General features: G+C 42.2%; 1 pseudogene; it reads right to left on the reverse strand.

The window, feature by feature from the left end:
- Positions 1-22747, reverse strand: part of LOC133093062 (putative elongation factor 1-alpha-like 3) — a 61095-nt pseudogene continuing 38348 nt past the window's right edge.

Here is a 22747-nt window from a genome sequence, read left to right on the forward strand (position 1 = left end):
CTAGTCACTTGGATGAGTTGGTGGCAGGATGCAATCCAGAGCAGCATGGTTCCACTGGCATTGCCATCTTTTGGGTGAATTTCCATCCCTTGAACCAAGGCATGTTAGCACTTGGCTCCAGCATGTTGTCACCATTCCAGCCAGAAATTGGCACCAATGCTCCTGCGTTGGGGTTGTAGCCAATTTTCTTAATGTAAGTGCTGATTTCCTTAACAATTTACTCATATCTCTTCTGGCTGTAGGGTGGCTCAGTGGAATCCATTTAACAGCAACATTTAGTTGTTTCACACCAAGAGTGTAAGCCAGAAGGGCATGCTCATGGGTCTGCCCATTCGTGGAGATACCTGCTTCAAATCCACCAGCATCAGCAGCAACAATGAGGACATCACGGTCAGCCTGGGATGTGCCTGGAATCATGTTTTTGATAAAGTCTCTGTGTCCTGAGGCATCAGTAATAGTCACGTAGTACTTACGGTCTCGAATTCCCACAAGGAGATATCGATGGTGGTACCACACTCATGTTCAGCTTTCAGTTTGTCCAAGACCCAGGCAATCCTCTTCAGAGACTTTTTCTGTCCAGGTAGGATTGCTTCCACCCATCCTGAAAAAAAGTGTCCACAAACACTAGCAGGTATCTGAAATTTCCTGCAGCTCAAGGCATTTGTGTCCAGTCGCTGGTGGCACAGATTCCTTTGTGTTGGGCCCCCATCTGGGAAGGTCCAACAGCAGTCTTTGGGTTGTTTTTAGCACGAATCATGCAATTCTGAGTGACTTGCTGGATGGTCTTCTATAAGTTAGGCCCCATTATATATTTTTGAATCCATTGTAAGGTGGCATCTCTCCTGTAATGGGTACTAATATGAATGTGCTGCAGCACAGGGTCCAAGATCACCTCAGGAATCAAAACAATTGTGCACTACATTTCCAGCCAGGCAAGGTGCAATCCAAGTGAAACCCCACTCCTCGACCCTCTCTTTGTCCTTTTCTGAATATACTGGATGGTATTTTGACAAGTCAGTCTGTGGGAGAAGTGATCCTCTTGCCTCAGAGGATATTGCTTTAGGTTAGGTGTCCCAGCGTCCCTTTTTAAGGGGATGTCTATTGGCCATGTGTTTTTGGCCTTCCCTGGGGTGCTGTTAGCACACACTCTGGTCTTACCTTTCATAGACCTGGGGTTGGGGGGGGGTGGGAGGGGGAGGAGAGCTCTGTCTCCTGGGGTTTTCATGAGCACCATCTGTAGGCTTAAAGAGTGTTCACGTGGGACTCTGATGTCAAGCTGTTCTGAAGAAAAACTTAAGGGTGAAAGCTCATTGTTCCTCCCCCAGTAGGGGTTTACCTCTCTTCCAGTTACTCCCCTTTTGGGAATCCAGTGCCAAAAAAGTGGCATTTTGTTTTACATCTTCATTCTTCTGTTGCTGTTCCCTGTTGAACACTTTAAAAACAACATCTACCCATTGAGAAGGGTTCATTCCAAATGCACCATCTAATCTTCACAACTTTCTCCCAATATCTGAGACACTTTGCCCAAAAAAGATCAAATTTATCATTCTAATATTTTCAGGGGTCTCAGGATCTGCATTAGTATAATGTCTGTAGGCTTGATAAATCTTTTCCAAAAATTCAGAGGGATTTGTTTTTTTGCTGAATTTCTTGAATTTTGTTTGAACTATTTTGCTTTGGTTCCCCTTTTCAAAGCCCTGCCCAGATGCACTAATAAGTAGTATTATAATAAGGGCATTCCTCCCTCATCGGGGTCCCATTTTAGTTCAGCTGTGGGTGATGCCAAGTGGGCTCCAGTTGTAGAGGACCCTCCTTATGAAGGAGGGTTGCAATCTTTCCAGTTAAAGAAGTCTGAGAAACGCGGCTGACTGATCATTTGCATTTAGTCCCCATATGAGGTAAAGGTGTAAGGGAAATTGCCCTGCCCTGGGAGGGGCCCAAACTGGGTGCCCTGTCAGGTCTTAGATGGCGGTACTAGACCAAATCCCTGTGCCCCAGGAACTAACACAGGATTTTCTAATTGATCCCTATAAGGAGGGGCAGTTCTGAGCCCCAGTGTCAGGAATTGGTGTTGGATAGGAACGGAAAGTGGTGGAAGGGGTGGATATATTGGCATAACAGCTGGAGGAGTTAGGGTTTTTTATCTTCCCCCCAGAATTAGGCTTTTTAAATTGAAGTATAATAGATTTTTTAAAAATTGTATTTATTTATTTATTTGGCTGCTTTGGGTCTTCGTTGCTGCGCACAGGCTTTTCTCTTGTTGCAGAGAGCAGGGGCAACTCTTCATTGTGGTGTGTGGGCTTCTCATTGCAGTGGCTTCTCTTGTTGCAGAGCACGGGGTCTAGTCGCACAGGCTTCAGTAGTTGTGGCACACGGGCTCAGTAGTTGTGGCTTGCGGGCTCTAGAGTGCAGGCTCAGTAGTTGTGGCACACGGGCTTAGTTGCTCCGTGGCATGTGGGATCGTCCCAGACCAGGGCTTGAACCCGTGTCCCCTGCATTGGCAGGCGGATTCTTAACCACTGCACCACCAGGGAAGTCCGAAATATAGTTGATTTACAGTGTTTTGTTACTTTCAGGTGTACAGCAAAGTGATTCAGTCATACTGTATATACATATACATATTCTTTTTCAGATTCTTTTCTCTTATAGGTTATTAGAAAATATTGAGTATACTTCCCTGTGCTATACAGTAGGACCTTGTTGTTTATATATTTTGTATATAGTAATGTGTATATGTTAATCCCAAACTCCTAATTTATCCCTCCCCCTCCTTTCCCTTTTGGTGACCATAAGTTTGTTTTCTATGTCTGTGGGTCTATTTCTGTTTTGAATATAAGTTCATTTGTATCATTTCTTCTTGGATCCCACATATAAGTGATATCATATGATATTTGTCTTTCCCTGACTTACTTCACTTAGTATGATAATCTCTAGGTCCATCCATGGTGCTGCAAATGGTGCTGCAATCCCACTCCTCGGCATATATCTGAACAAAACTCTAATTCGAAAAGATACATGCACCCCAATGTTCACTGCAGCACTATTTACAATAGCCAAGACATGGTAGCAACCTAAGCGTCCATTGACAGGTGAATGGATAAAGATGTGGTACACACACATACACACACACACACACACACACACACACACACACAGTAGAATATTACTCAGCCATAAAAAAGAATGGAGGAGTTAAGATTTGAAGCAACATATTCTCACTCTCATTCTCTTCCTTTTCTTATTTTCCTTGATGTAATAGTGCAAATGCTTGCTCATAAAGGATTTCATCATTCTTCCCTGCTTCTTTACAGAATAGCCATAAATAGTAATTGATCATCTCTAACTTTTAAAGGATGACTTTTTGCCTTGGCATCAACCAAACAGGGAGAATTCTGGGCTGAGGGTTTTGGTGATTTTAAGAACCAAGTGAAATCTTTCTCTTCTCCCTAGGAATGTCCCACAGACACGCCTTCCCCCCCGCCCCATTCCTTTTCTCCATTTGACATCAGTAAAAGTTTTAAATATCACAAAATTGATTTCACTGTAAATGAAGAAACAATACCAAACAAAATGAAGTGAAAAACTCAGAGGACAAACAGTAAATCCTAAATAAACCCTCAAGTTTGGTCTTGGAGTTTTACATATACAACGACACAGGAGACCATAAATGATGTAATTAACACAGCAAGGGTAGCAGTGCATGGTGCACAGGGTCCCAAGGTAACCCTGCCTAAACCCCCTGTGGAGATCCAGACAGGTACAGTGGCCACACGTTTTTACAGTAAAATATCATCTTCTTCTCACTCATGGGTTCATGGCTGTAATCAGATCATTTATCCAAAACCTACCTCAGAGGACTTACTGTAAGGGATATTTAAAACATTTCCCATTTTTAAAGACAGAAATTCAAGACAAAACACAAATGGCACATATAAATGCTAGCATCCAAAGAAGCAAACAAACCAGTTCACAAATCGAGTAAAAGTCCAACAACTCTTTCCTCTCTCCAACAGGGTACCTTAAACAGAGGTATTTTAGCTTAATGCTCATTACCTGGGAGGCAGGGTTCCCAAAGATGGGCCATTATGTATAATTTAAGCTTATAGGCAACATCCCTTTAGTGATTAACTTGTAATACAATACAAAAGTTCTTTCCCATTACATCTGCAGATGGACTGTGTGTCTGCATTTGAGTTTGAAGGAGAAATTTTCTGATCACCTTTTAAGATCACAAGTATGAGCCCTGTCACTTAGAGCCAGACACGGAGCAGAGGATCCATTTCACCCCCGCTCCCCACCACCAGCACCTTGTACAGCTCCCTATTTTTGAAGAGGATCAGGACCCCGTTCCCGCAAACTTTTTCAGTGGCCCAGAAGAAGTGACCTGAGTTCTACTGAGCCAGGTGGGAAAGGAGGATGCCTTCTCTACACTTACAGGGTACAAAAGCCAAAGTCTGCTTGGTCCAACAGACACTAAGCAAAACACCTGTGATTTGCTAAGAATCTTAGGTCACTTTCTGGCTCCAGCTCTTGTCATCAAATATTCAACTCGAGGAAAATGGAATTCTGCCTACTATGGATAAGCAGTACATGGTCTGGACACAGGTCACTCGCCTTTCTGTTTGGAGCCCATGCAATACTAGTGGCTGACTCTTGAGCTGTGTTGGCAGATGGAAAGGCATGGAGTTCAAATGGGCTTGAACTTGATCCACTGTTTTAGATTTTGTCTTGAAATGAGGAAATTTTTGTAACCAAACTTCATTCAGTTTAGACATTTCTTCCAGTCTTAGTTGGTATTAGCTATTAGTTATAAAATAGGTAAATACTGGGCCTCATATAAATTCTGTAGGCCTCAGTAAGGCCAACTGGTCAAGACATACCTGCTTTAGCACTATTCACAATAGCCAAGATATGGAAACAACCTAAATATCCATCAACAGATGAATGGATAAAGAAGATGTTTTATACAAACACACACACACACACACACACACACACACAATGGAATATTACTCAGCCATAAAAAAGAATGAAATAATGCCATTTGCAGCAACATGGATGAACCTAGAGATTATCATACTAAGTGAAGTAAGTCAGGCAGAAAAACAAATATCACATGATATCACTTATATGTGGAATCTAAAATATAACACAAACGAACTTATCTACGAAACAGAAACAGACTCACAGACATAGAGAACAGACTGTGGTTGCCAAGGGGGAGGAGCGGCATGGGAGGGCTGGATTGGGAGTTTGGGATTAGCAGATGCAAACTAGTATATACAGAATGGTTAAAAAACAAGGTCCTACAGTATAGCACAAGGAACTACATTCATTATCCTGTGATAAACCATAATGGAAAAGAGTATATATATCTGAATCACATTTCTGTACAGCAGAAACTAACACAACATTGTAAATCAACTAATTAAATTAAAAATTTTTTTTTATTAATTGTGGTTGAGAGCAAGTCGTGTATGAAAGTGTAGGAATAGAAAATGAGGAATGCAATGAAATTGCATTTGTAATGAAATGGGACCAAGAAAAACTACTTCAAAAATGGCCTCAGAACTTTCACAAATGAAACAAACTATTCTAAATCACCATAGAACTACACACAACAGAATGATACAATCGCTGTGCAAGAAATGCTAAGTCGGAGAAGGATTGGCAGAGAGGTTGATTAGGAAAGATCTCCAGGAAACCTGAGGTGAGGCTTGAAAGGAAATATAGGAGTTGGAGAGGAAGAGGATTACACAGCATACTTACTAATTTCCCTTCTTCAACCATGTATGTAAGCTTTTAGGTTGGTGAGGTTTTCATTTGAGACTGGCTTGGTCTTTTTTTTTTTAATGCACAAGTATAGAACTGAAGAAAGTCATATCTGTTAGATAAAGAAATAAACGAGCATATATTATCTCTCTGAGGAGAAGTATTTAAAAAAAAAAGAAAACTATGATGATGGATTCTCGAGACATGGGGCTGCAAGAGAAGGTTGGCACTTAGCAAGTCTACATACTTACTTAAACCCACATTTATAGAGGAACCTCTCGCATGTCCTGGACAAAAGTGCTATTCTTGGGAGACCAAGATGTGTCCCTCAAAGCCCCAAAGAGCTTACACACTCACAGGAATACATAACAAAGAGTCATATTAAAAATGGCAAGTTGGGACCTCTCGTCCGCAAAGTGAAATGAGATCACACTTTTTTGCACCCCCTCTGTTCCAAAACATAACAGTGATGGACAAGATCTGTAAATAGACATAGCCAGGCTCCACAACAAATAAACCAGAAAAGGAAAAATATGTAAAGCAGAGAACAAACTGAAGCACAAGCCTCTTAAGACATGGGTGAGAAAAAAAATTGTGGCAGTGGAGTTAAAGGGGCCAAAATGCTTGATTAAAGAGGGGAGACCAAAGCCAGAGGAAGGGCTATACCATCCTAATATCCTCACCAAATGAAGACAAGGGAAAAAAAAAAAACCTTTTGCCTATGTCATTTACTGGCCTAAGCATACATACATACACACACACACACACACACACACAATGGAATATTACTCAGCCATAAAAAAATTAAATTTTGCTATTTTCAGCAATGTGGTTGGACATAGAAAATATTATGCTTAGTGAAATAAGTCAGAGAAAGACATACTGTATGATATTTATATGGTCGAATCTAAAAAATAATACAAATGAATGTATATGCAAAACAGAAACAGACTTACAGTTATAGAAAACAAACTAGTGGTTACCAGAGGGGAGAGGGCAGTGGGGAGGGGCAATTTAGGGGTATGGGATTAAGAGATAAAAACTACTAGATATAAAATAGATAAGCTATTTTATTTATTTTTAATATATAAATAGATATAGCCATTATCTTATAATAACTTTTAATGGATTATAATCTGTAAAAATACTGAAACACTAGGCTATATACCTGAAATTATTATGACATAAATCAACTATATTTCTATTTTAAAATATATATATATATTGCCCTTCCTGTTTATAACCCTGCAATGATTTCTGTTGTTTTTAGATTAAAGTCCAAACTGAGCCAATCAATCAATTAATAAATGTTATTACCCAGAGAGAAACCAAGTTCCTGCTGGCTCAGTAACTGGATTTGCAAAGTCTTTGTTATTACCAGAGATCAGGATCTTTTGAAATACTTCTGGACTAAGGGTCCAGGAGCCAGGTAGAAGCAACTAAAAAACCATCAGATGAAGACAGATGAGCAATGAGGCAAAAAGAGTAAAAGAAAATACATTTTTATGGGTAAATAAACAAAATATCTCCCATTCAAAATCAAAATTCTTTTTTTAAATGTTATGTTTTTACCATAAAAAGAAATCAAACGCTAAGAAAGAGCCAAAACAACCAACAACCAGAATGAATTCTCTCCACGTGAAAGTTATAAACAGTTCAACAAAGAACTTAAAATTAATGTTTTTAGGATGCTCAAAGAGCTGACTAAAATTATAAATTTCATTCAACATGGTAGGAAATGACAAAATAAAAGGCCAAAAGGAAATAAGAATGGATTGCTATATCACGAAATGGTATGCTCCTAACAATTTAACTTCAAAATATATAAAGCATATAAAAATAAAATTTCAAGGGAAAAAATCACAAATCAATGATTAGAGTGGAAAATGTTAACATATCTTTATCAGGTATGTTAAAATAAACTGATAAAAGAAGTAGACCAAAATCAACAAGGACATGGAAGATGTGAGCAACACAATTAACAAGTTTAATCTAATGGGTATTTACGGAACCGTTACACCCTGGCAGCACAAAGGTCTCTCCGGACTCTTCTAGGCATTAATTAATACTTTGCTGTTTCTGGAAGATTCATTCCAGCCTTATCCTAGATAAGGTGCCTATCATTTTTGCCATTATTGCATCAGTGACAATAATAATTGCTGAGATTTATTGCACCAAGCCAAGGGCTAATTATGCTGTTATCTAATTTAATCTTAAAAACAGTTCTCTAAGGTTGTACTTTCCAAAGTACTGGCTACATGTGACTCTTGAAAACTTGAAATGTGTCTAAATTAAGATATAATGTAAACATAAAATACGCACTAGTATTTTAAGACACAGTACCAAAAAAAAAAGAATAACACATTTCATTAATAATTTTTATAGGGTGGCCTTAACCCTGGTGGCCCAGTGGTTAAGAATCTGCCTGCCAATGCAAGGAACACAGGTTTGCGCCCTGGCCTGGGAAGATCTCACATGCCACAGAGCAACTAAGCCCACGCACCACAACTACTGAGCCTGAGCTCTAGAGCCCGCAAGCCACAACTACTGAGCCCATGTGCCACAACTACTGAAGCCTCCGCACCTAAAGCCTGTGGTCCACAACAAGAGAAGCCACGACAATGAGAAGCCCACGCACCACAATGAAGAGTAGCCCCCGTTCACCACAGCTAGAGAAAGCCGTGCACAGCAATGAAGACCCAACACAGCCTAAATTTTTTAAATAAATAAATAAATAATTTTTATATCTATTACATGTTGGACACAGACAATCTCATACATGCCAACAGCCAACAAATCTACTCTGCGACCGTGACGGAGCAGTACAAAAACATGATCATTGAAATTGTGTCTGAGCACAAACAGAGCAAGAACACAGTCCAGACCATAAAAATGACCAAACGCCCCAACTCCCAGCTAATACAAGTGACTTCTTCACCAATTACAGCTTTTATTATGTTTTGTTTCTCTCACCTCTGAGGGATAAAAATTATTAAGGTTTAGCAGAATTGTTCCTGCTCACAGCACCCAGTCAGAGCAAAAGCACCTGCCTTTGAATTCTCTCCCAAATCACCTAACACAAGTTCAAATCCTGCGACAGCCCCCTCCTAACCACCCCTTTCTGAAAAGCCTCTAGGCTCCTTGTGGATGGCTATTTCCAGCATTGCCGCAGGTCATTAAATCCACTTCGTTCAACTACAATGTATTCCTGATGGTCTTTGGCTGGAGGGCATTGACAAACCCATTTACCAGATAAGAAATTTGGGCCTGGAAAAGCTAAGTCACTGGCTTGAGGTCACACAGGATACTGGGCTACCATCAGTGATCTTCAACCTTGACCACACATCAGATTCTCTGGAGATGGGACCGAAATATCCATATGTATTAAAAGCTCCCCCCAGCAGTAGCCAGCCAGCTGAGGTTGAGAAACGCTGGCCGGGTGATGTCTAGGGCGGCACATCTCAAACTTCAACATGCCTGTCAATCATCCAGGGATCTTGTTAAAAATACAGATTCTGATTGAGTGGGTCTGGGTGGAGCCTGAGATTCTGCATTTCTAACAAGATCCCAGGTGACACTGACACTGCTGGTCCATAGACCATATTTTGAATAACAGAATCTGCTGTCCCCTACACCTCCATAGCACTGACTTTCCAGAAATGTGTTTTATGTCTCTATTTATCCAAAAAAGTAACTTATTCATTTATTGAGCACCTACGATTCATTAAGCACCATGCTGGACCCTGGGGAATCCAGCAGAAAACCAGATAAAAAATGTCTCTGACCACCCAGAGCTGACTTTCTCAGGACTGAGGGGGAAGTGTCTCATTGTCCGGTTGACCCAGGGTCAGCGATCATGCTTCCCCTCTAGCTGGGGCCCTTGTGTTGGTTGGGGCCCTGGTAGCTTCCTTCCAGCATCAACATTTTATTATTTGATTTTCTCCTGAATAGTATGAATTTGGGAACCATACATTTATTCCAGAGACGTTTGTTTACTAAAACAACTATAACATGGGGAAGAGAAAACACAATATGTTCAAGGTCATGAAAATAGAAACTGCGTTGTCATTTTTAAAAAATCACAGCAAATGTAATGGAATTTCACAGTAAATTATTTAGCATCCACGAAAGAATCCCCCCAAAGATTATCGCATGCTTAAAGTAGGTCAGATTCTGGGACTATGTGTCTTTAGACTGTACCTAACTGAAGCTCAAATGTTTTCATTGCTCTTGCATTTAAATGGTTTTGACATGAAATTTTAATTAGTCTTCAAAAGGCATTGTATGTCTGCTGCTGGGAGATGGGGAATTTGGTAACCCTGGCTTTTTTGTTTCTCCTGGATGTTATACCTACAGGGCCAATTTATTGAAAGCTGGTGTTTTCTTGCTCTTCATGCCTGGTCAGTTGTGTAGGGTGAAAAAGAGAAAAGCTGTCCTTGACACCTGGGAGCTGGCTTGGTGCTCTCTGCTGGGCTGTGGTCCTCTTGCGGAATATAACACTTGCTGAGACCATCAGCATCAGAGGAGGCCATTCTGTGATGTTGATGGATGGAGACAAAAAAAGACCACCCTACAATCACGTATGAACACAGACAAATTGTGATCATCGTCCAAACCACAAAGTGACAACATGTCCCCTATCCTGGCTGAGTGACCGCTGCTGCTTTCCCAGCACCAGCCTTGGTCTATTCCTCCCTCCTTCTAGGTGAGATTACTCAGGTAATTACTTGGTTAATCACAGAATTCTCCTGGCACACAGTGGCCACTCCAGATATAATTGTGGAATGGATCTCCTAATTTCTGATTCCGTACACCCTCTTCTCGGACCACCATTTCCTATTCTTCTAGCTCACAAGCCTTACCTCAGATGCATGGATCTCACGGATGCAAAGCCAAGCTTTTCACCTCCCCTAGGCCTGGCCTCAGCCGCTGGATGAGGCCGAAGAGACTCACAGCATCAGCTGAGCTGCCTCACATTAGGCTCAGGAGCAGGGCCACTGCAGATGCTCACACATGCTCTCAGGCTGCGGGACAGACCGGGCAGGCGATTCCCCTGGGGGAGATTTGAGCCGGGCAACATATAAGGAAGGGAAGAGGGGTTTGAGATAGAACTGAGAGGTCCTGGGGGAGAAAACATGGAGGAAAGGGGAGCAGAAGTGAGGGGTCATCTTCAGAAGCACTGGCTTCCAGTGGAAGAAAGTGGCATTTCACGTCTCTGGGGTAGAAAGAAACAAATTCCTTTTGGGAGCATGACCTCTTACTCCTCATCCCCCAAGTTCTGGACCATCCCATTCATAAGCCCTTTTACAATATTTTAGAAAGAGGTTCATTTAATAAAAAAGCACTACCAAGTAGCCTAGTGCTGCCGTTGCGTGCAGGGCAGAGAGCCCCGTAGCGGTCTGGTCTCTGGATATCCCCCCGTTGTTGTCACACCCACAGTGCTAGACGGGCGTGGACTCACCCCACCTCCTGACGCACAAGCCCTCTGCCTCGTCCGGCTTTCCGCCCCTACTCTCAGCTCTCCTGTGACGTGGAACAGCTCTTACCTTATTTTGGGCCATCCTTCTCCTTTCGAGCTCCGCAATCACCTGCCTCTTTCCCAAAACACATCTCCAGTATTAATAAAGGAAACATTTCTGCTCAAGCCACAGTCTCAGAGCATCTAGTGTCCCCACATGGCAGTAGGAAAGCATTCTTTCTTGGGGAGCGTGGTAGACTGAAAACGGCCCCCCAAAAGATACACATGTTCTAATCCCTGGAACCTGTGAAAGTTACCTTATGTGGCAAAACAGAACTCTGCAGAAGTGATTTTGAGATGGGGAGATTGTCCTGGATTATGGGAGTGAACCCTAAATGCAAGCTCATGCATCCTCCCTGGAGGGAGGCAAAGAGAAGACAGGCAAAGAGGAGAAGCAGAGTGACAACGGAGGATGCAGCCACAAGGCCAGGAACACCGACAGCCACAGAAGCTTGGAAGAGACCAGGAATGGATTCTCTCCTGGAGCCTCCAGAGGAAGCCCAGCCTGCCAGCACCTTGGTTCAGACCTCTGCCCCCCCCCCCCTCAGAACTGGAGAGACTACATTTATCTCTAAGCTACTGAGATTGTGATAGTTTGTCACAGCCTCCCCAGGAAACTAGTATAAGGAGGTCCCACCTCTCCCTTTCCTGCCAGCAAGCTGGTGAGCAGCCTGCCGGGAGCACAGAGTGGGCACCAGACTCAGAAAGACAAAGAAATACGTGTGGAGCAGCAAGGGGATTCCAGCCAAGGTGTCTGCCCGTGTTTCTGCTCTTGACCTGTCCTTGGGCCATGAGGGTCACTACCCAAAAAGAGGCAGAAAGTTCATGATATCAGATGAACCCAGAAGCCCTCAGCTACAAACCAGCATTTCTTGGGTGGGAAAAAACCCATTTTTGGAATAGAAAAATTTACAGGGAAAGCCTTCAGGGAGGTGACCTTTCTTGAAATGTCATGGCCTGTGCAAACTTCCAGTGTTCAGTTTGGCAAACAGAGGAGCCTGGGGCTGGCAGGAGAGGAAGGCCCAGGGTAAGCTGATGCTACTGAAGGCTGTTGGTTTAGAAGGGGCTGGAAGCACCAGGGGCTGAAACCATTTGCAGAAAGCCCCTTCCTTTCCTGAGTTCACCTAACCCCAGTGTTGTCCAACAGGGGTTGAAGAACCAAAACGTTCAATGAATAAAAATGTTTCTAGCCTCTCAGACCTACCCCTTCCCCAGGCTAGTGTGAATGGCAAAAAAAAAATCCCTTTTGGTGGGTGTGAGTTATGCTGTGCCCAAGGGGAGTCTGGGATCTGTTAAACAAATACTTCTTTCTCTTAATATTTACTTTTCATAATTAAAATATATAAGCATTTTACAGAAAATTTGTAAAACAGAATAGAAGGGGAAAAAAATCATACACCCGTCTCTCTAAATGCACCCGCCCACTGTTGGGATTTCAGAGTATTTCCTTCTTCCACATTGTTTTTCTTTGGTTTTAGAAAACTACAATCAGAGGACTAGATTCTCAAATTCTGAGAGCTTGCACCTGACCACCCACTTTGAGACGGTTACGTATCACCTCTCCCTGTTTTTGTGTTCCTCATAACCCTCATCATCATCTGCAATACTCACCTGCAGTCAAGGCCCAGACATTGTAGGGAAAAGGGATGAGGAGGAGGGGAATGAAAATTGGTAACAACCACCGAAGCAAAATTAAGCTCATTTGGATAAATAGTGTTCATTAGTGATGTTAAATCCAAGTGGCAAAAGTGAAAACTCTGACTTTATACAGTTGATTCTCATTATTCATGGATTTGTGAATTCGCCTACATACTAAACTTCCTCTGTAAATGGAAAATCAGTACTTGTGGGCCTGGGGTCATTTGCAGACACAGAGGAGGGAAAACCTTGAGACCCTGCCACCATGTTCCAAGCCGAGGTCACACAAAGGGACACGGCCTCCTTGCTTCAGCTCTTCCTGTAAACAAGGGTCCTTTTTGAGTTTTATTTAGTGCTATGTTTATACATTTTTGCACTTTGTGTTGGTGATTTTGCTGTTTTCCGAGACTAGTACAGAAGTCCTGTCTAGGGTCCTAAGTGCAGAAGGCTGTGATGAGTCTTACGGAGAAAATACACGTGTTAAATAAGCTTCATTCAGGCGTAAGTTCTAGTGCTATTGACCATGAGTTCAATGCCAGTGCATCAACCAAATATATTAAAAGGTGTCTTTAAACAGAAACACACATTAAACAAAGTATGTATCCATCGGTTGACAAAAACACCATGACCAGTAGACCAGGACCCTAACCCTGTATTTCCCCTGGGAGCAGTGGTTCCATGTTCACAAATCTAGTGTCCATGGCACCTTTATAGAATATCATGACTGCAAATAACAAGATTCGATTAGACACATTTTAAAAAATATTTTCCTTAAAAAACTAAAAATAGAGTTACCGTATGATCCTGCAAGCCCACTCCTGGGCATATATCCAGAGAAAACTCTAATTTGAAAAGATACATGCACCCCAATGTTCATTGCATCACTATTTACAATAGCCAAAACATGGAAAAAACCTAAATGTCCATCGACAGATGAATGGATAAAGAAGATATGGTACATATATACAATGATATACTACTCAGCCATAACCAAAGAATGAAATAATGCCTTTTGCAGCAACATGGATGGACCTAGAGATTATCATACTAAGTGAAGTAGGTCAGACCAAGACAAATACCATGATATCGCTTATATGTGGAATCTAAAATATGACACAAATGAACTTATCTGTGAAACAGAAACAGAATCACAGACATAGAGAACAGACGTGTGGTTGACCAGAGGGTGAGGGAAGGAAGAATTGGGAGTCTGGGGTTAGCAGATGCAACCTACTATATAGAGGATGGATAAATAGCAAGGTCCTATTGTATAACACAGGGAACTATATTCAATACTCTGTGATAAACCATAATGGAAAAAATATGAAGAAGAATGTATGTATATGTATAACTGAGTCACTTTGTTGTACACCAGAAACTAACAAAGCATTGTAAATCAACAATACTCAGTAAGATAAATTTTTTAAAAAATTATACCTTTAGAGGATTTTGATGCATGTATAATGAAAACAGATGGACCAAGTTCATGGGCACATCTGTGTACAAGTCAATGAGGACAGCAAAGGTGCTTCTAACTTTTGTTCTATGTGTCAGAGACCACTGGAACCCTCCCCAACACCCCTTTTTTCTCACAGCACCCTAATTTTATTTGGGGTACAAAAACATACAACCCAAAAGTCTACATTTCCCAGCTTCACTTGCAACTGACAGTGATCACAAGAGTGTAAGCAGCAGCCATTGATGGTGAGGTGGTTTTTTAAATTAAAATGTACATGAACATAAAAGTTACCATTTTCACCATTTTTAAGTGTACAATTCAGTAGCATTAAGTATATTCATATTGTAGTGTTACCATCACCACTATTCATCTCCAGAACTTTTTCATCATCTCAAACTGAAACTCTGTCCCCCTTAAACACCTTCCCCACCCTCCCCTGACCCCTGGTAACCACTATTCTACTCTCTGTCTCCAGTCACATGACATACCTGTCATACCATATGACATACCATTCCAGTCATACCATATGACATACCAGTCATGTGGTAAATGTATGTCTAACTTTTTAAGAAATGGCCAAATTGATTTCCAAAGCGTTTGTGTATTCCCACCAGCTAGTTTGAGGTTCGAGTTCCTCCATGCCCTCACCAGTACTTGGTGTGGCCAGTCTTTCTATGTTGAACCATTCTAACAAGTGCGTAGTGGTATCTCATCGTGGGTTTTTGGATTTTTTTATTTGTCTCAAAAATATTTTCTTAATACGGTGAAATTCACATGGCAAAATTAAACATTTTAAAGTGAACACATCAATGGCATTAAGTACATTCACGATACTGTGCAACCACCACCTCTATCTAGTTCCAAAACCTGTGCATCCCTTCCAAATAAGACCCCATTAAGCAGTCACTCTGGTCCCCTCTCTCCTCAGACACTGGCCACCATCAACCTACTCTCTGAATTTGATGACTCTAGGGACCTCATATAACTGGAATTACATAGTATTTGTCCTTTTGTGTCTGGCTTATTTTACTGAGCATGTTTTCAAGTTTTATCTATGTTGTAGCATGTATCAGAATTCCATTCCTTTAAAGCTGAACAGTATTCCACCTTACATTGTCTTAGTCCATTCGGGCAGCTATAACAAAATACCATAAACCATGTGGCTTATAAACCGAAATTTATTTCTCACAATTCTGGAGGCTGGGAAGTCCAAGACCCAGGCACAGCAGATTGCATCTGGTGAGGACCCTCTTTCTGGTTGATAGACAGTGTCTTTGTGCTGTGTCCTCACGTGGTGGAAAAGGAGCAATCTAGCTCTCTGGAGTCTCTTTTATAAGGGCACTAAACACCTCCCAAAGTCCCAACCTCCTAATACTATTAGATTGGGCATTAGGTTCTACATATGAATTTGGGTTGGGTGGGAGGAGGTTTCAGTGGGGGACACACAGTTTTTTACCCCTCCCTGGTTCCTTTACTTCATCTCTAAATGTGGATGCAATAGCTGGAGCTTCAGCAACCATCTTAGAACTTGAGGGCACTTTGAGGATGGGGCACTAAGAAAGATGAAAGTCTCCTTGATCATATCATGGAGTGTAATATAGACATGGTGATGGCCAGGTTTCCTTCCTGTGAGAGAAAAATCCAGTCCCTCATTTGTCTTGTGGGGTCAGAGTGGTCTCTGATATTGACAAATACAGGCCCTAACTGACACATCCCCCTTAGTACTGACCTCCATCCTGGGGCAACATTGGTTGGATCAGAAATAATTCTGCTAGGAATAAACCTACCTAAGGAGGTAAAAGACCTGTACTCAGAAAACTATAAGACACTGATGAAAGAAATTAAAGATGATACCAACAGATGGAGAGATATACCATGTTCTTGGATTGGAAGAATCAATATTGTGAAAATGACTATACTACCCAAAGCAATCTACAGATTCAATGCAATCCCTATCAAATTACCAGTGGCATTTTTTACAGAGCTAGAAAAAAAAATCTTAAAATTTATATGGAGACAAAGACCCCAAATAGCCAAAACAGTCTTGAGGGAAAAAAACGAAGCAGGAGGAATCAGACTCCCTGACTTCAGACTATACTACAAAACTACAGTAATCAAAACAATATGGTACTGGCACAAAAACAGAACAGGATAGAAAGCCCAGAGGTAAACCAACGCACCTATGGTCAACTAATCTATGACAAAGGAGGCAAGGCTATACAATGGAGAAAAGACAGTCTCTTCAATAAGTGGTGCTGGGAAAACTGGACAGCTACATGTAAAAGAATGAAATTAGAACACTCCCTAACACCATACACAAAAATAAACTCAAAATAGATTAAAGACCTAAATGTAAGACCAGACACTATAAAACTCTTAGAGGAAAACATAGGAAGAACACTCTTTGACATAAATCACAGCAAGATTTTTTTTGATCCACCTCCTAGAGTAATGGAAATAAAAACAAAAGTTAACAAATGGAACGTAATGAAACTTAAAAGCTTTTGCAAAACAAAGAAAACTACAAACAAGACGAGAAGACAGCCCTCAGAATGGGAGAAAATATTTGCAAACGAATTAATGGACAAAGGATTAATCTCCAAAATATATAAACAGCTCATGCAGCTCAATATTAAAAAAACAAACAACCCAATCCAAAAATGGGCAGAAGACCTAAATAGACATTTCTGCAAAGAAAACATACAGATGGCCAAGAAGCACATGAAAAGCTGCTCAACATCACTAATTATTAGAGAAATGCAAATCAAAACTACAATAAGGTATCACCTCACACCAGTTAGAATGGGCATCATCAGAAAATCTACAAACAACAAATGCTGGAGGGGGTGTGGAGAAAAGGGAACACTCTTGCACTGTTGGTGGGAATGTAAATTGGTACAGCCACTATGGAGAACAGTATGGAGGTTCCTTAATAAACTAAAAATAGATTTACCATATGACCCAGCAATCCCACTACTGGGCATATACCCAGAGAAAACCATAATTCAGAAAGACACATGCACCCCAATGTTCATTGCAGCACTATTTACAATAGCCAGGTCATGGAAGCAACCTAAATGCCCATCAACAGACCAATGGATAAAGAAGATGTGGTACATATATATAACGGAATATTACTCAGCCATAAAAAGGAATGAAATTGGGTCATTTGTAGAGACGTGGATGGATCTAGGGACTGTCATACAGAATGAAGTCAGAAAGAGAAAAACAAATATTGTATATTAACACATATATGTGGAACCTAGAAAAATGGTACAGATGAACCAGTTTTCAGGGCAGAAATAGAGACTCAGATGTAGAGAACAAATATATGGACACCAAGGGGGGAAAGTGGCGGGGGGGTGGTGGTGGTGGTGGGATGAATGGGGAAGATTTTGATTGACATGTATACACTAATATGTATAAAATAGATAGCTAATAAGAACCTGCTGTATAAAAAATAAAATTCAAAAAGAAAAAAAAAAGAAACGCCAAATTTTTCATGCAACTTTTGGCCAGTGAATTCATACTTTTTACTTCCTAGAGGATGAGTTGGTTTTAATTCAATAAAGTGAATGGAAACACACACACACAAAAGAAACACTCTGATGTTCTGATGTTCTGATGTCAGAATGCCCCAGGGGTTCCAGGGGCCAGGCTGGCCATAACTCTGTCAGACATGCATCCCAACTCACCTGCCTCCTCCCCCACCTTCTACGGGTGTTGATCTCTAGTAAACATCCTGTGCCCCAAACTCCATCTCAGTCTCTGCTTCTGGAGAACCCAATCTGCAATACACTCCATAGTCTCTCAAAGTCCTTCCTGGCTCTAAGCATCTATGTGTAAAGACCAGTGGAGAAAATACAGCAGAGTAAGGGCATGGGCTTCAGAGTCAACCTTGTTTGAATCTTCATGCTTCCCAGCTGTGTGGCCTTCAGTAAACGAATTAAATTTTCACATCTATGAAAGACAGACAACAGTTTCTCCTTTGTGTAAAAGGGAAGAACAAACCTGACTCCATATTAGATCTGTTCATTTTTTTTCTTTAATTTTATTGAAATACAGTTGATTTACAATGTTGTGTTTAATTTCTGCTATACAGCAAAGTGCTTCAGTTATATCAATATATAACTGAATATGTTCTTTTTCATATTCTTTTCCATTATGGTTTATCACAGGATATTGAATATAGTTCTCTGTGCTGTACAGTAGGACCTTGTTGTTTACCCATCCTATATATGCTAGTTTGCATCTACTAACCCCAAACTCCCAGTCCCTGCCTCCCCCACCACCCCTCGTCCTTGGCAACCACAGGTCTGTTCTCTATATTTGTGACTGTTTTTTGTTTCATAGATACGTTCATTTGTGTCATATTTTAGATTCCACATATAAGTGATATCATATGGTATTTGTCTTTCTCTTTCTGACCTACTTCACTTTGCATGATCATCTCTAGGTTCATCCATTTGCTGCAAATGGCATTATTTCATTCTTTTTTATGGCTGAGTAATATTCCACTGTATATATCTATACCACATCTTCTTTATCCATTCACTTGTTGAAGGACATTTAGGTTGTTTCCATGTCTTGGCTATTGTGAATAGTGTCGCTATGAACATACAGGTGCATGTATCCTTTTGAATTATAGTTTTCTCTGGGTATATGCCCAGGAGTGGGATTTAGATCTGTTCCTTTTACTTTAAACTTTGTGCTCTGTTTCCTGTGCTTAATCATGCTGGCTCTTTACCTTTTGTAAAAGAATATTGCCTATAGCCTGAAATATATAGGATAACACATTCTCAAGGCTCTAACATTTAAGAGCCCATTCATATAGAGGTAAAAAGTTGCAAAACAGAGAATAACATTTGTCCTGTTGGAGGTTTACAGGAACATTATGACCTGACCTATGTGGTGCAAGAATGAAGGATTCCAACACCAAGAAGTTTGTAAAAACCAACCACGTTTCTCCCTTTCCTTGCCTTTAAAAATGTTTGTTGAAACCCTTCAGGGAGTTCGGGGTTTGGGGGGCACGAGCCACCCATCTCCTTGTGTGGCCCTGCAATAAACTTTCTCTGCTCCAAACTCTGACATTTCAGTATTGTTTGGCTTCACTGTGTGTTAGTGTGCACAGGAACTTTTGTTCGGTAGCATTTAGACAGTTATTGTGTGGATTAATTGAGCTAATGCATGTAGAGGGCCTGGCAGAGGGAATGGCATATGCTAATAACATTATTATAATTCTTCCTTTGGCAAAAACCTCCTTGTCCATTCAACTTCACACAGTGATTCACATAAAAGAATTCCCTAATGAGGGTGCATGAAGCAGCAAACACTAAGATTTATATGTATTTTCCCATTTAATCTTCCTGGGAACCCTACAAGGTGGTTGTCATTAATATCTCCATTTTACAGATGAGAAAGTTGAGGTTCAGAGAGATTGAATAACTTGCCCAAGGTCACAAAACCAGTAAGTCGTGGAGCTAAGATTCAAATCTGGGTCTCTCTGTGTCCAGAGTGTGAGATAATAAGAAATACATGTATTGGTCTCTGCCCCAAGATTCTAACACAGAGTTCTTAAAATCCTTGTAAAAAAGGATGCTGGAAGAATCTTTAGTTCTAATATTTAGTCTTTGATCCTGGTTCCTAGTAGTGGTTCCTAAATCCCTTGGAATTTCCTGGGGGACAAGAACATCTTCTGTTCAAATGAGATGACTCTGGGTGTGCTCATTGATGAAGGCTGGTCACAGGAAAGACCAAGCCATGATTAGAAGCTTGGAACTATCAGCCCCTCCCCTCATTCTACAAAGAGAGGAGGGGGCTGGAAACGGAGTTCCTAATCGATCATGGCTATGTGATTAGGTTCCATAAAAATCCCAATAGGGGATTTCTGGGTTAGCAAACACATCCAGGTACCAGGGGGTTGGCACACCTGTGGTGGAGGGGGGGATTTTCCCTCTACCTCTCGTGGGTCCTTGTGACTGGACTAATAATGAAATTAACACAAGACAGATTAACAGGCGGAAAAGAAACAGTTTAAATAGTGAGCACAGAGGTCACAGAGAAATGGCACCTACAAAGTGGCCAAAGCAGGCAACTTTTATACTTTTTAGACAAAGAAACAGTAAATTTGAAAGGACAAAGAAACTTAGGTCTGGGTGCTTAATTAGTAAAGAAGTAACAAGGTTTGTTTATATGAGCTTCTCGGCCTGGGTTCCCTGCCTCTGGATGTCTCTCTACCTCTTGGAATGGGGAGGATGCCTTTCATGTGGGAGATTTGTTTCCTGCTCTCAGCGGACAGAGAGGAGGGTAAAAGTCTCTCTCGCATCAGCTCTTTCTTAAATAACTTTAATTCAAAACAATCAATACACTATTGAGACATATTTGGGGGCAGCCTGTCCTGGGCCCCAACACACCTCAGCTCCACAGGGACTGAATTTCCTGCACTTGGGGCTCTTCCAGACCTTGTCTTATGTATCTCTCCACCTGGCCATTCCTCTACATCCTTTATCATATCCTTCATTATACAAGAAACTAGTAAACATGAGCATTTCCCCTGAGTTCTGTGAGATGTTCTAGCAAATGATGGAATCCAGGGAAGGGGTTGTGGGAACCTTTGATTTGTAGGCAGTTTGGACAGAAATTGTGGGTCACCTGGGAACCTACTGCTTGTGATCGGCATCTAACATTCAGGGGATGGTCTTGTGGAACTGAGCCCCTAACCTGCGGGGTCTGTGCTAACTCCAAGTCAGACTTGAACTGAATTGTGGGATACCCAGCTGGTCACAGAGAATCTCTTGGTGAAGGGAAATACCCAGACATTTGGGGACCAGAAGCGTCAGAGCAAAGTGCTCTGTGTGAGGAGTAACAGGAGACACAGACACGTGTCGTCCTGGGTGAGACGCAGAGGCTGAGCACTTTGCTGCACAGCCATCATGCCCGTGGCTCTGTCCCCACCATGCAGCCCTTCCCAAAGTAGCAGGGGCTGAAGAGATGATTGCTAGTTCAATATTAGGCAGGGGAAGCCTCAGGGAGAATACAGATACAAATCAGTATTTGTTTCTATACGTTTATGTTTGTTGATTTTAGTTAGGGAAAGATAATCCTCAATACACTCCCTGGATCAAACTAGGGCACAACTGAAGAATGCAATCGCTGTGCATGTAAAGCTCCTCTGGGAGTCCCAGAGGGAGGGAGTGAAGGGGCTGGAACCATGGAGAAGTGGGAGGAGGAGACAAGTGGAGGTCAAACTGGACAGTAGGACAGTGAGGGGCAAAGCACAGGTGGCAGCTGTGGCTGGGGGACTTCTAAGAAGGGGATCCCTGATGTCTGGTGTTTACAGACCAGCCGGACTGGCCCAGACACCCCAACTCCACGGTGATCTGCAAATCATCGGAAGCGGAGACTTCACAGGAGTGTGAGTGGCTTGGGGGCAGCAGGGAAAGGAGGCAGGGGCTGGTGTTTGCAGGGGGGGTGGTTCACATCCAAAAGAAGGAAATGGCCACAAGAGACAGAATGGGATACAGAAATCAGCAGAAACAGGAAATCAGAGCAACGATAACTGGGAGAAACATGTGCCTTCAAGAGTCTCCCCAAATACTAAGGAGGCCAGGATTTTGGAGGACTTGACACATCCAGGTGGTGCTGGGCCAGATTGACTGGAAAATGGCCAGGTACCTCCAGCTCAGTGTCCACTGCTTCTGCAATGGCCGAGCCTGGATGTCCTCTGACCAGGTCCCTTAAAGAATCCTAATCGGATAGAGAGACACTGCCCCACCCCAAGTCACCTGGGAAAGAGAGTGCATGTGTGTATATACATGTGTGCACGTGTGTGTGCATGTGTGTGTGTAGGGGCATGGAGCATTCTCTGGGACTGGAGCTGCCTTCCCCTGCCTTCCCCTCCCCTTGGGCTCAGCCTTTGAGAGCTGAGGAGGGGAACGCAGAGAGAGGGCTGCTGAGGGCTGGAGGGAATCGTGCCTATGAATGGGCCCTGCCGGGACCTAACTTCTTCCCTCTTCCAACCACAGTACACATAAATGCTCCTGCATTAACGGACTAGGTCTTACCTGTCCGCAGAGGAACCCACCTGTGGGGAGAAAAGCATGGAGATTTATCAGCTGTCCACCCGCGAGACCATTTCTCCTAAGGGCCTTGCCGGCAGCCCTCACACCCACCTGGGAGAGAACCTGTTTAGTTCTTCTGGGTGGCAGGAGGCGGGCGGGTAAGGAGACAGAGGCCTGACCCTCTTGGCCACCCCCCCATCAAAACAGACACCCCTTCCTCACCTGCCTCTTTCCCACCCACCGTGACAGGGAGCAGGCAGGGAGGAAAAGCAGCTGTAACGGGGCCCTTTCCACTTCTCA

This window comes from Eubalaena glacialis, chromosome 6, assembly GCF_028564815.1.
Source record: "Eubalaena glacialis isolate mEubGla1 chromosome 6, mEubGla1.1.hap2.+ XY, whole genome shotgun sequence".
Classification (NCBI taxonomy): domain Eukaryota; kingdom Metazoa; phylum Chordata; class Mammalia; order Artiodactyla; family Balaenidae; genus Eubalaena; species Eubalaena glacialis.